At 36.9% G+C, this 14,049-nt stretch overlaps 1 non-coding gene across 1 annotated transcript; it reads right to left on the bottom strand.

The window, feature by feature from the left end:
- Positions 1 to 4,985: 4,985 nt before the first annotated feature.
- Positions 4,986 to 5,091, bottom strand: LOC140853549 (small nucleolar RNA R71). The gene has a single exon (XR_012136619.1). It is a non-coding gene; the product is annotated as a small nucleolar RNA R71 (small nucleolar RNA).
- Positions 5,092 to 14,049: the final 8,958 nt, after the last annotated feature.

Genomic DNA, 14,049 nt, shown 5'->3' with positions numbered 1-14,049 from the left:
GATAATAGGCACGAAAGAATCTTCTAGAAGTTAGTCGATCTGTTCATTCAGTGGTCCGTGAAAGGTAAGTAATGAATCATCTTCTCGAGATATTCTATATTTATTCTGAAAATAAATAATTATTCTCTAAAATTATGCATGATTTATGAAATTATGTTTCGAAAGAAAAGTACTTTTGAAATGTTATGGTATATCGATTTATGCACATGTTTAGTGAAAGATTATGATATATATTGTGGTACTAAGTGTTTTGATATAGATCGGATTTATGCTCTCAGCCTAACTATGTTTCAGTGGGCCCCGCCAATGGGGATTATACGTTGGTACTTTGTGGACCCTGCCAGTGGGGTTGTGCGCTGGTATTCTGTGGACCCTGCCAGTGGGGGTTGTGCGCTGGTATTTCTGGACCCTGCCAGTGGGGGTTGTGCGCTGGTATTCTGTGGACCCCGCCAATGGGGGTTAAACGTTGGTCATAGTCGAGGCTGTTGAGTTACGAGTGTTTTGAATCGAATCGGATTTATGATTATATTATATGTGAATATTTGAAAATATTTGGTTTGTATTAAATCAGCATGAAATATACTCTTATGTTTATTTGCAGCATTATTCTTGAAAATTATATAATATCTGAAATATCTAGTTGAGATATTTGTTACTTACTGGGCTGTCTAGCTCATTACCTTTCCTTCTATTTTTCAGATTCAGATAATTAATTTCGAGCGTGGGAAGAAATATTGGGACAGAGCTTTAGAGGCGAGATTTAGCATTGTCAACTTCATTGAACTTAGATTTATTATTTTAGTAAAAATTTTATTGGATGTAAGACATTTGATTTAATTACTTGAATTACAGTTGAATAATAATTATTTGATTTTATTCCGCTGCGATGCATTGATATCGTGATGAGATGCCTTGCATGCTTATGGAGAGAGTTCTTCATGAGTATGCGGCGGTTGCCGCGACCCTCGATTCACAAATCTCGGGTTGGGGGCGTGACAATTATTATGATATCAGAGCATAAGTGGATAAATTATGACACATAGAATTTGACATAGTATGAGTGTAGGTGGGTAAACATTAGGAATATTGGGACGTTAAAGTATGAGCATCATAATAATAAAAACATTAAAAGATCAGCTAAGGGAGCAGTAGACAATAAGACTCAACAGATTGATGGTGAGCCGTGCTCCAGATGTGGCAAAAATCATGCAGACAAGGATTGCTATTGGAATACAGGTGCTTGTTTCAAATGTGGTCAGAAAGATCATAAAATTTTTAGCTGCCCGCTAAATATAGAAAATCAAGTTGGCCAAAGAACTCATGAAGGACAACATAAGGGTGGCGGACAGATTTTTAAAACCCAGGGAAGAGTTTATGCGCTTACTCAACAGAATCCACAGGCTTCCAATACAATGGTGACAGGTATGAAAAATTTCGAGGACGAAATTTCTTTTTAGGGGTGAAGAATGTGATAGCCCAACCAAGCCCAGCCCAGCCAGCAAATCAAAGCCCAAAAAAAAAAAAAAAAAAAAAAAAAAAATAGAGCAACCGGGAAGAAGACTCCCGGTAGGAGTCTTCTTCTCCGGCGAAACCCATGGAAATTAGGACTCCTAGGACCCCTCGGAGTCCTAGGGTGCTCTATAAGAAGACCCCTTCCCCTTGAGACCGATCATCGGCCTCTTCTCCCTCTCCTTCCCTCTGATTTTCCCGAAATAAAGCCGCGGTCACCGTTTTGATTTCTCGCCGTGATCGCCGCCGACGAGGTCTCCGGAGGCTGAGGTGAGTCTCCTTCTTCTTTCCCTCTCTCTTCTCCTTCCTCCCCGTGCATTTGTGCGCGGCTGCCGGCGACGAAAGTCGCCGATTTCTGGTCGGGGAAAAAGATTCTATTTTTGATCTATTTTCCTTGAATTTTCCGACGCCGGCGATCGGAATTGATCGCCGGCCATGTCTCCTCCGTGACCGGGGGAGTGGCCCCCGTCGGCCGCCGGCCTCCGCCGCGGCGACCGTGGCCTGAACGGCCGGTCAAGGCCGGAGAACCCCCACCGTCCCCTGTTCGGCCTGGAAGGAACCAAGGAAAAAGAAGAAGAAGAAGAAGAAGAAAAAGAAAAGAAAAGAAAAAGAAAAGAAAAGCAAAGAAAAGAAAAGAAAAGAAAAAGAAAAAGAAAAGAATAAATATAATAATAATAATAATAACAAAATATATATATATATATATATGTAAATATATATATATATATTACTTATATATATATATAAATAAGTGAATAAATAAAATAAAAAATAAAAAAAATGATGAGAGAGAGAGTTTCTCTCTCTTCTCTCTCTTCTTTCAGACTGAACCCTGATTTTCTCTCTCTGGATTTGGACTTTCTCTCTCTACTTTCTCTCTCTAGAATTTTCTCTCTCTAGCTTGTTTCTCTCTCTTGATGGATTCTTCTCTCTCTAAAGTTACCCTTCTAAGATTAGCGTAGGGGAAGGCTTCATCTGATGATTCTGATCAAGTTTAGAGACGAGTCTGATTTTAAGCGAGTTTTGATTTTGGGATTTGTTAGATTTAAAATTAATATAAAAATATAATTTTGGATAATAGGCATGGAAGAATCTTCTAGAAGTTAGTCGATCTGTTCATTCAGTGGTCTGTGAAAGGTAAGTAATGAATCATCTTCTCGAGATATTCTATATTTATTCTGAAAATAAATAATTATTCTCTGAAATTATGCATGATTTATGAAATTATGTTTCGAAAGAAAAGTGCTTTTGAAATGTTATGGTATATCGATTTATGCACATGTTTAGTGAAAGATTATGATATATATTGTGGTACTAAGTGTTTTGATATAGATCGGATTTATGCTCTCAGCCTAACTATGTTTCAGTGGGCCCCGCCAATGGGGATTATACGTTGGTACTTTGTGGACCCTGCCAGTGAGGGTTGTGCGCTGGTATTCTGTGGACCCTGCCAGTGGGGGTTGTGCGCTGGTATTTCTGGACCCTGCCAGTGGGGGTTGTGCGCTGGTATTCTGTGGACCCCGACAATGGGGGTTAAACGTTGGTCATAGTCGAGGCTGTTGAGTTACGAGTGTTTTGAATCGAATCGGATTTATGATTATATTATATGTGAATATTTGAAAATATTTGGTTTGTATTAAATCAGCATGAAATATACTCTTATGTTTATTTGCAGCATTATTCTTGAAAATTATATAATATCTGAAATATCTAGTTGAGATATTTGTTACTTACTGGGCTGTCTAGCTCATTACCTTTCCTTCTATTTTTCAGATTCAGATAATTAATTTCGAGCGTGGGAAGAAATATTGGGACAGAGCTTTAGAGGCGAGATTTAGCATTGTCAACTTCATTGAACTTAGATTTATTATTTTAGTAAAAATTTTATTGGATGTAAGACATTTGATTTAATTACTTGAATTACAGTTGAATAATAATTATTTGATTTTATTCCGCTGCGATGCATTGATATCGTGATGAGATGCCTTGCATGCTTATGGAGAGAGTTCTTCATGAGTATGCGGCGGTTGCCGCGACCCTCGATTCACAAATCTCGGGTCGGGGGCGTGACAGACACTTATGCCCATATCCTTCGTGAGCTGCTCTTGACAGCAGAGCGCTCCACAGTTTGATCACTATTCAATGACAATATACTCCTACATCTCATTTGTATGCTATATCAGTATCTTCACACTCCTTGGTTAAGAGGATAACCAATCCATATGGCATACAATGACCTATACTTTATAAACATTATCATCCTTGTTAATAATATATCATTTGGTTGCAAATAAGTTTAAGAATTATATGATAAATCTTTCTTTATCGATAAAAAGTAGTTCAAAGGATTTCATCACAATATAGGAGTTCACAATATAGGATTTCATCACAATAAGGGTGCAACCCATTAACTAAGATAAGATGGGTATTTGATCACCCTTCCTTGGCCCACAAATCACTCCCTTGCATTTGCATAACCTAGACCTTAATCTAAAATTAATTAGATGTTGACCCCTAAAGATTTCGAGCTCAATAGGATAAGAAAGCTCTAGAGTTGAACTGAGTGTGGATTGGTTAATTGCTCGGTGTCTAAGGCAAGTGGTTAAAGAAAGTGGTTTTCAATTGGTTCCGTTGACTGACCTGGCCAACTCAGTTGGTGTCTAAGGAAAGCAACGAGCAGGGAACCTCCCACATCTTACGCTTAGCTGACCGAGTTAGTTAGTCAGTCTTGAGCTTGGAGTGCTCAAAGGCGGTCTTGAAAGTTAGGAGCTGTCTAGATCTAAGTTAACCTTAGGATAGAGAGTCTATGCTTGTTTAAGTTGATTATAATTAACATCTAAATATTAACTAATTTCTTCCTTTTCATAGATTTAAAATTCTTAGGTTCTTCTCTTTAGATTTTCTTCATTCTTTTCTCACTTTATTATAAATATATATATATATATATATATTATAAAAACTAAAATTTTCTGTGTTTGCTCTAAAGTATAATTGTAAGGTGTATGCTTGGCCGTAGATTGTTACGACCAGAAATCCAACCTTTTGATCCAGAAATAGAAAGAACCTTTAGAGCTAACAGACGTAAAAATATGAACCGAAATCAGGAGAATGATCCACCCAAGCAATTGAAAGAGTACTTTACTCTTTCCACATATACTTACTCTCCTTGTATTCAAGTGCCCCCTGTGGAGGCCACTCAATATGAAATTAAGTCCAGTATAATCCAAATGTTACCTTCATTTTATGGACTTAGTAATGAGGACCCTTATAAATATCTTGAAGAATTTTTTGAGATATGCTCAACTGTCAAAATTCACAACTTCTCCGATGATGCTCTTAGGTTAAAATTATTCCCTTTCTCACTTAAGGACAAAGCCAAATACTGGCTACATACTTTGGATTCCATGACTATATCAACCTGGGACCAGCTGCAAGGAGAGTTTCTCAAGAAATATTTTTCCATAGGAAAAACTAATCAAATAAGGAAAGCTATAACTAGTTTTTTCCAATTAGATGGAGAAATATTTCATGAAACATGGGAGAGATTAAAGGACCTTATTAGAAAATGTCCCCACCATGCTGTACCCAAGTGGCAGTTAATCCAATAGTTTTATGATGGGCTATCTGAAAGACATCGACAAATGGTCGATGCATCATGTGGTGGGACATTCATGCTGAAAAGTGAGGATGAGGCATGGCAACTGTTTGAAATTTTAAGTAAAAATTTATTACATCATATGTCTGCCTCTATTAGAGATAAACCCATGTTAAACCCAAAGAGAGGTAAAATATATGAAGTAGAAAATACCATAGATATCCATCATAAGGTAGATGAATTGTTCCAAAAGTTAGATCGATTATTAAGTATAGGACAGTCACTTTCTCCATCCCGTCAGATACAAGATATATGTGCATTGTGTTCGAGCCTCACTCATTATGTGAATGATTGTCCGGTTGCACCACAGTTTCCTGAACATGTATAAGAACAAGTCCATCAAGCCCAAACTACTCATAGACCAGGGAACAACCCCTATTCTAGTACGTACAATTCGGGATGGAGAAACCATCTGAATTTCTCATGAAAATCACAACCAGTGGTTCCTCCGGTGCAACAAAGATCAGGTTACCCAGATGTAACTTTTAGGCATCCATCCCAGCCACAATACCAGAACCCTCCTCAACCCACTTCGAGTACTCATAGCTCAGCTTTCGAAGAAAAGGTACTGCAAGCACTTAAAGGACTAGAAATGAATACCCAACTCCTTCACTCCCATACGCAATCAATAGCAAAGCTAGAGATCCAGATAGGTCAGCTAGCAACAGCTTTCAGTAGGAGGAAAGAAGGCAAATTACCTAGTCAGCCTATTAATAACCCAAAAGGTCAGTATATGGCTGAAAGCTCCATTGGTCTTGAAACTTTTTTCAAACATGCCAAATCGATCATGACCCTTAGAAGCGAAAAAATCTTAAATCAACCTGAAGCAATCCAACAACAAGAGCAACCAATTCCAGCTACAACAGAAAAGAAGAAATTTGAAGAGAGGAAAGAACCTGTTAACCCAGCACCTACACCTAAAGCTCCATTTTCCAGTGCTTTAGAATCCTCTCTGCCTCTTGATAAGAAGGGTATAAAAATGAATGAAATGTTGGAATTATTTAAACAGGTCCAGATAAACTTACCTCTTCTCGATGCCATTAAGCAAGTTCCGACCTATGCCAAATTTCTAAAGGACCTGTGTACACAGAAATGAAAATCGAAGGCACAAATACCAAGAAAAATCCACCTAACTGAGCAGGCCAGCTCAGTTTTCCAGCAAATTATCCCACCCAAACTGAAAGATCCAGGTACCCCAATTATTTCTTGTGTCATAGGGAACCTCACAATTAAGAAGGTATTATTAGATTTGGGTGTAAGTGTCAACCTTTTCCCGAGCTCTGTATATGACCTATTTGGATTTGGAGAGTTAAAACCTACGACAGTGACCTTACAACTAGCAGACCAATCTATTAAGGTACCCCGTGGAATGCTGGAAGACGTATTGGTGAAAGTAGATGAATTTTACTTTCCTGTTGACTTTCTTGTGCTGGATATGGAATCTGACAGCAACCCCAACCAAATACCAATCATCCTAGGTAGACCCTTCTTAGCAACCGCTAATGCTTGTATAAATTGTAGGATCGGAGTTATGGATGTATCTTTCAGAAATAAGAAGCTAAGGTTGAATATTTTCAATGCATCTTTGGGACCACCTGTGTACGACCATAATGAGATCAACTTGTTAGAGAAAGTTATAGAAGATAAAGCTCCTGCCTTGCTCAACTCAAATCCTTTACAGGCATACCTAACATATTTTGGAATGGATAATTTTGATATTGATGGATACACTGAAGAAATACATGCTTTGCTAGAACCTTCCAATTTTAGCACCAATCCCCCTTGGACTGTAAAGTATGAGCAATTACCAATTCAATCAAGCCCTCTGGTACCATCTTTAGAAGCACCACCTACTCTAGAGCTAAAGCCTCTTCCTGCCACACTAAAATATTCATTTTTTGGATCCAATGATATCCTTCCAGTGATCATTGCGTCTGACCTAACCAACGACCAGGAAGACAAACTTGTCGGGGTACTAAAAAAGCATAAAGAAGCTATAAGGTGGTCAATTGCCGATTTAAAGGGTATAGATCCTTCTGTTTGCATGCAACATATTCACTACGAGGTTGAGGCAAAACCACATAGGGACATGCAACGAAGATTGAATCCGAATATGCGGGAAGTCGTGAAAAAGGAAGTAGTGAAATGGCTAGATGCTGGAATTATCTATCCAATTTCAGATAGCCAGTGGGTTAGTCCAACCCAAGTAGTACCTAAGAAGTCAGGTATTACCGTAATAGAGAATGATGAGGGTGAGTTAATTCCTACTCGTGCAACAACTGGTTGGCGAGTATGTGTGGACTACCGAAAGCTGAATGCCGTTACTAGGAAAGATTATTTTCCTTTGCCTTTTATTGACCAAATTTTAGAACGGCTAGCAGGATAAAGTTTCTTCTATTTTCTAGATGGATATTCGAAATATAACTAGATTCTGATATTTTCTGCTGATCAAGAAAAGACTACCTTCACATGCCCTTATGGAACATTTGCATTTAGACGTATACCATTCGGTCTCTGCAATGCACCAGCCACTTTTCAACGGTGCATTTTGGCCATCTTTTCTGATATGGTCGATAAATTTCTAGAGGTCTTCATGGATGATTTTTCAGTATTTGGCTCTACCTTTGATGATTGTCTTCAGAACCTAACCAAGATTCTTCAACGATGTATAGAGATAAATTTGGTTTTAAGTTGGAAAAAGAGCCATTTCATGGTGCAGAAAGAAATTGTATTAGGATATATTATTTCTGAAAGAGGGATCGACACTCATGTTAAGATTCGAGCAGGAATAGGATAGACACTCTTTTAGCGTCTGGCTGAAGACGTTAAACTTAGCACTTTTTGAGAGGCAACCCAAATTTCTTTTGTTTTAGCTGATCTATTTTTTTTTAAAAAGAATAAAGGACCACTCTGTATGGAAGAGTCTGTCAATAAACTTGATGTCTGGCTGAAGACGTAAAACTTAGCGCTTGTTGGGAGGCAACCCAATGATTTTATATTTTTTTACTTTACTGCAGCTACAGAAATTTAGAACAAGAACCTATTAATCAGTGAAGCTATCTTCAACTTTCGAAGCAAAATTATCCCAGGTGCACTCTCTCCTTTTATTTTCTTTGCTTTCCTACTCCATTGAGGACAATGTAGATTAAGTTGGGGGGGAAGGAAATTAATCAAATCCTTGAGTATGGTCACAAATAATTTATTTTGTGTATCCGAATTTTATTTTGATTAAGAGTCAATTAGGCATCTTAATCAATGAATGATTAACGGTCAAGATAATTTTAGAGATACTGAGGAATAAATTATTAAGAAAATTCAATGAATGGTAGGGTTTAGACTAGACCAAATTTTAGGAGTGATTCTACAACCCTCTTCTTACTGATCTCAATAAAGAATCTGCTTCATGAGAGATTGGGTGGATAGGTCGAGGTATGCAAAAGTTTTTCTTAAAATTTATTTTATAAAAAAAAAATATTGGTTTCCTACTGAGTAATCGGACCCCTTCGTATAAGTGTTGTGGTTCGCGTAAAAAGGTGGGCAATGTAAAAAAATAATAATAAAAAAAATAAAAAAAATATAGTGGATAATAAGAGGACTAAATTACAAGAAGATAATAAACCTCTCTCACATTAAGTTAGAAGATTTAAAGAGTAAAGTAGGAAGTTGGTGAAAGAAAAGCTCTTGAAATTTTTCTAGTTAATACTCAGCCACTAATTGGGTCAAATTGATAATCCAATGAAGTATCTCTTTAATGGTCTGACCAGGTATCATCTACCTTTTGGGATGCCTAACCTAACTTTTTATTCAAGACCGAGTCGGTACACAATGCTGATATATCTATTTTACTCGAGGATGAGCAAAATTCAAGTTGGAGAGTGTGATAAACACTTAATTTAAGTCATTTAAAGCAAAAAATTATATTTTATTTATTTTACTTATTAAAAATTTGATTCATTTTTTATATTTTATAGGAAAGGTGATTGCCGATACAAAGAGTCTGATTCGTAGATCAAAAAGACTTAAGTTTGAAGAAAATTAGACTTAAAATAAAATTTAAATAAAAAAAAGATGCATATGGTATTATAAAAAATGAAGATACTATGCAAGGAACCCAAAAAGGATATAAGCATCATTTTAAAGAAACAAAAGTTTCTTTTTATAATTTGGAGTGTAAATAGCTAATGTCACGCGGCATGGGTTCACGGGGTCGCATGAGCGTGCGGGCGAGCGTGTGAGCGGGCGAGCGCGCAGGCGAGCGCATGGGTGGGCGCAGCATCGCAGCATCGAGCGCGGCAAGCGCGGGATGGCGGGTTCGTGGGGGAGAGACGGATGCTCGTGGATCTAAAAATTAAAGGAAAAAAGATAATATTTAGAAATACTTCAAGAGAAAGAATTTATATTTTCTTTATCTGCTTGTGATCTTTTCATCTCATCCATCCATCTTTTAGTATTTAGTATTTTTTTTAGTCCCACATCGAAAAACCATGTAAAATTCTTCCCTCCTAACACCTATAAAAAGGCTTTTGTACTCCCATTGGAGGGGAGCCCAGAAATTCTTTTAGAGCCTTGCATAAAGGAAGAGAAAGGGACTACTCCATGAGCAGCTAGGCTAGTAGTCTCGAGAGTGGAGAAGAAATTTTGTAATGATATAGAGCAGGTTTATTGTTCTAAACTTTCTTGTATTTCTTTATATGCAATAAAGATTATGCTTTTTATTTAAATCGTCATGAGTTCTTTATTTGCTCTCTTTCATATGCTTTTATTTATACTTTCCTGTTAGATTAATATTAGGAATAACTTTTACTTTTTGAAGATGCACCGTGATCTACGGGTACGGGGCGTGTCGAGAAAAGAAGAGTTGTTTACCTAGTACTTTTTGGAGATGCATCGTGATCTACGGGTATGGAGCGTGTCGAGGAAAGATAGATATTTATCCTAAGATTAATCGCATCTATTTAATTAAAAGAAAAGAGATACAACTCTACTAGTGCAAAATTAATTCAAAACTCTCGAGCTCTTTATTTTTTAATTACATCAATTTTAAGATAATTTATTTTCTAAATCAAAATAATGCTTCTGTCTTTTAATCTCAACTTAGCCCAAGGTCCCTGAGGATATGATCTCGACTCATCCTACCTACGTAGTGAGTAGAGTTATTTTTGGTGCTATCAACGACTACGCATCAGTGATGAAAAATATCAAAATAATTTTTATTTATTTATAATTCATATACTAATACAATAGGAGCACAACCGTCAATAGGCTGATGATTATCTTTGGGATACTATTCCCAACACTAGCACATTGTATTAACCTAAGTTTCCAAATTGATTTGGTTCAAAGTATTTGAGCTAACCTAGACCAGTTGGCTTTGACCTAATGGGATTGGGTCAATTGGGATTAGATTCTTATCTAACATGGACTAGTTTTAAGTGGAGAAGGACTCCTCCACGTTCACTAAAAGCCACATAAAATTATAATTGCCGCCCACCTCAAATCAGTGTGAGAAATAAAGAGTCCTTCTTAAAGAAGGCTCATTATTAAACGTGTTGCCTTAGAAGATAAATCAAAAATCTTATGTTTTGATGCCAAAAATTAATAGAATTTTTATGGCACATAGAGAAGGAAGAGTCCTTTTGCTCCAAGTATGTAAATCATCAAAAATTTACTCGATGAATTTATTTGGCACATGGAAAGTTGAAGTGCCAATGTTGGTGCCCCTTCATCCCTTGTAATGTCCCCTGGTCTCCTATTTATAGGGAATGCCCCAAATGGTTTCTGGCTAATATTTTTGGGTGAGCTAGAGAGAAGGGATGTGGAAATCAATGAAAAAAATCTAAAAAATTTTTTAAAATAGAGAGGAGAATTTGAGTGGCAAAAGTTGCTACAAGGGTGGTGAGATTTTCAGCAAGTATTTCTGGAGTGCCCTAGGATTTAGTTTTTCCATGTGTTGGAGTCAAAAATTCTTAGGTTGTGTGACATCTGAAGAGTATCTTTTTGATATCTCAAATCAATAGCTTTATTAAATAAAACTATCGAGTCGAACCCAAAATATCTATCCTTGCTGCCAACTCTATAAAAAGGGCTGATTTTTGTGGGACAAAAATCAGATCATCGAAAGATCATAGAGTGTGTGAGTTAGGGTTTTATAAGGGGGTGTGAGGTATTGGGGTTGGAAGCCGTAGTTGGTGTGTGAGATTAGAGGAGAAGTTCCTCCTCTTTGGTGAGTGAAAACCTAGATCTAATCTAAGATTTTGGGTGAAGGAAAAATACAAGAGAGAAAAGAGTCTTCTTCTTCCTTCCATCACCAGATCCTCTTTGTGCATCTTCGCATTCTAGATGAGTCCATGAGATCTGAAGAAGGACATAAATCAGCTATTAGAAGATCGTTGCACGAGCTAGCACTCTCAAAGTGATCGGTCAGTGTAGAGCTTCGAGTGGACCAAGTTAGAGGTCGGACACCCTATGTGGCTATGAGTAACCATGAGATTTCAAGTCCTCATGACACAGACACGGTGATCTGCTAACCACACTTAGATAATAAGTTTTGAACTCATATTGATCGTAGATTAGATCTATGGCATATTTTGATATGATCATGCATGCAAGTTTTTATTTTTAGATCTAATGCATGCTATATATCATGTTATAGATCCTAGGATAAGATTTTTAGATATGAGCTAAAGCATATCTTCTACATTAAATCATTTAACCTGATATTTTTTGCTGCTAAAAATTTTTGTAATTACATGCTAGAACCCTGTCGATTTTCGAACAGAGATTTGATCTCATGATTGGAAGGGATCTCGGATAGGGGTCTTTATGCCCAGAGGAAAGATGCCAAGAGCTCTCCACACCAAGAAGAAAACTCTACGCCTAGAGGATGCATGTGAAAGACTCCCCACCCCAAGAGGACATGCCCTCCCTCTCTTTGTTGCACAACCAAAATCAGATCTCACAGTGGTTTCTCTCTTTCTCTTGTCACACAAATGGAATCATTAACCACTGGTGTTTCAGCCCTCTCTTCTTATAGTTGATACCCCCTTAATCTGATTAGATTCCAAAGGATTAGGACCCTTGATTCAAATCAAATTTGAATCAATTCTTATCCTTATCCAACTAGGAAACCCAACCAATATGGCATCATGACTTTCACGCATGCACAAAAGAATGGGGTGCAAATTTTCTTCGCTTCCTTTCCTTCTTGGTAGGCCAAACATGAGAGAGAGTCCCTGGTATTTAAGACATGGTGAATCTAATCAAATTTGGTTCAGATTTGGATTCAATTCGAATCAAATTCAAAACTGATTTGAACTAAATTCGTATAGGCTGTTAATCCTAATCTAATTAGGATTCAGAACCAAATCTAACTTGGATTATTAACCCAATTAGCCTTAATTAAATTAAGTCTAATTAAATCAAATCTAATATGAAATAATTGAGACTTGAATCCAATCTCAAAATTTTCTTGGATCATAGATCAGATCAAAGTCATCTTCAAAATTAAACCTGCACCTCATATCCAATGCTAGCTAGACATAGTCATTGTTTAATCTCTTATGATCTCTAACTTAATTCTTAATTAAGTAAATCTATTTATTTAATCAAGTTACATACTTTCAAATTGAACACATAGATATTAGATTAATTCTTTCCTACATTGCTTGACTTTGTGTGAGACTCCATTGGTTCAAACACTAAGTCAGTAGTATAGAAATCATTTTCTATACTAATCGAAGTGATCATCTAGCAATGATACCTGATGTCTGGATAGGTCAAATAATTGTAAAGCAACATTCAAGAATTTAAGTATTTAGTTACTACATAATTCATCCTTTTGACCCTCAATGCTCAAGATGACCTAAGATTAAACTGTCAACCCTCGATAAGTCATCCACATTATATTTTAACCTTTCAAATCCTGTGACAGATCATAAGGATTATCCTGGCTAAAATCTTACTGAATTGAAATATAGTAATGCATTAACTTCTATAATCTAGAGGGGTCAATTCCATCTTGACTCATAGACTTCGTTAGTACTTGATTGCACCTAGTAGCCTTCCGTTATTATATTAGAAATACAGATGGTTCGGCACCAAAGCATAATGAGTTGCTTGTAAGTCACCTTGGAGATCTCAAGTTGGAGAGACACTTATGCCCATGCCCTTTGCGAGCTGCTCTTGACAGCAGAGCGCTCCATAGGTGAGTCACTGTTCGATGACGATGTTACTCCTACATCTCACCTGTATGCCATACTACTATCTACACACTATTTGGTTATAAGGATAACCAACCTATATGGCACACAACGACCTATACTCGATAAATATTATTGTCCTAGTTAATAACGTATCATTTGGTCACAAACATGATTTAAGAACTATTCGATAAATCCTTCTTTATCGATTATTTATACTTCTAAGGACTTCATCATAAGATTAAGAATTTTATAAGGAAGATGTTAAAATATGGTGAACTGCCAAAATAATTTTTATTCATTCATTAATAATTCATCGACAAGAGCTCAATTGTTTGCAATAAAACAATTGGCTTTAGTATAAAATTTCTAACGACTCCCACTTGGACTAAAGCCAATTAGGATAGTATCTTATATCCATCTTCTACTTGTAATCATCAAACTCTTCGATCCCAGGAGCTTTAGTGAAGGGGTCGGCCAGATTTTTTTCTTCCATCAATCTTTTGTAACTCGATGTCACATCGATCCATGATCTCACAGATAAGATGATAGCGATGCAAAGTGTATTTGGTTCTCTGATGGGACTTGGGTTTCTTAGCTTGAGCTATGGCCCTAGTACTATCACAATATAGTAAGACTGATCCATCAAAGCAGGGAACCATCCCAAGTTCACCAACGAACTTTTTT

This window comes from Elaeis guineensis, chromosome 13 (assembly GCF_000442705.2).
Source record: "Elaeis guineensis isolate ETL-2024a chromosome 13, EG11, whole genome shotgun sequence".
In the NCBI taxonomy this organism is placed as follows: Eukaryota; Viridiplantae; Streptophyta; class Magnoliopsida; order Arecales; family Arecaceae; genus Elaeis; species Elaeis guineensis.
The sequence above is the reverse complement of the archived record's forward strand: the minus strand, read 5'-3'. Positions and strand labels throughout refer to the sequence as shown.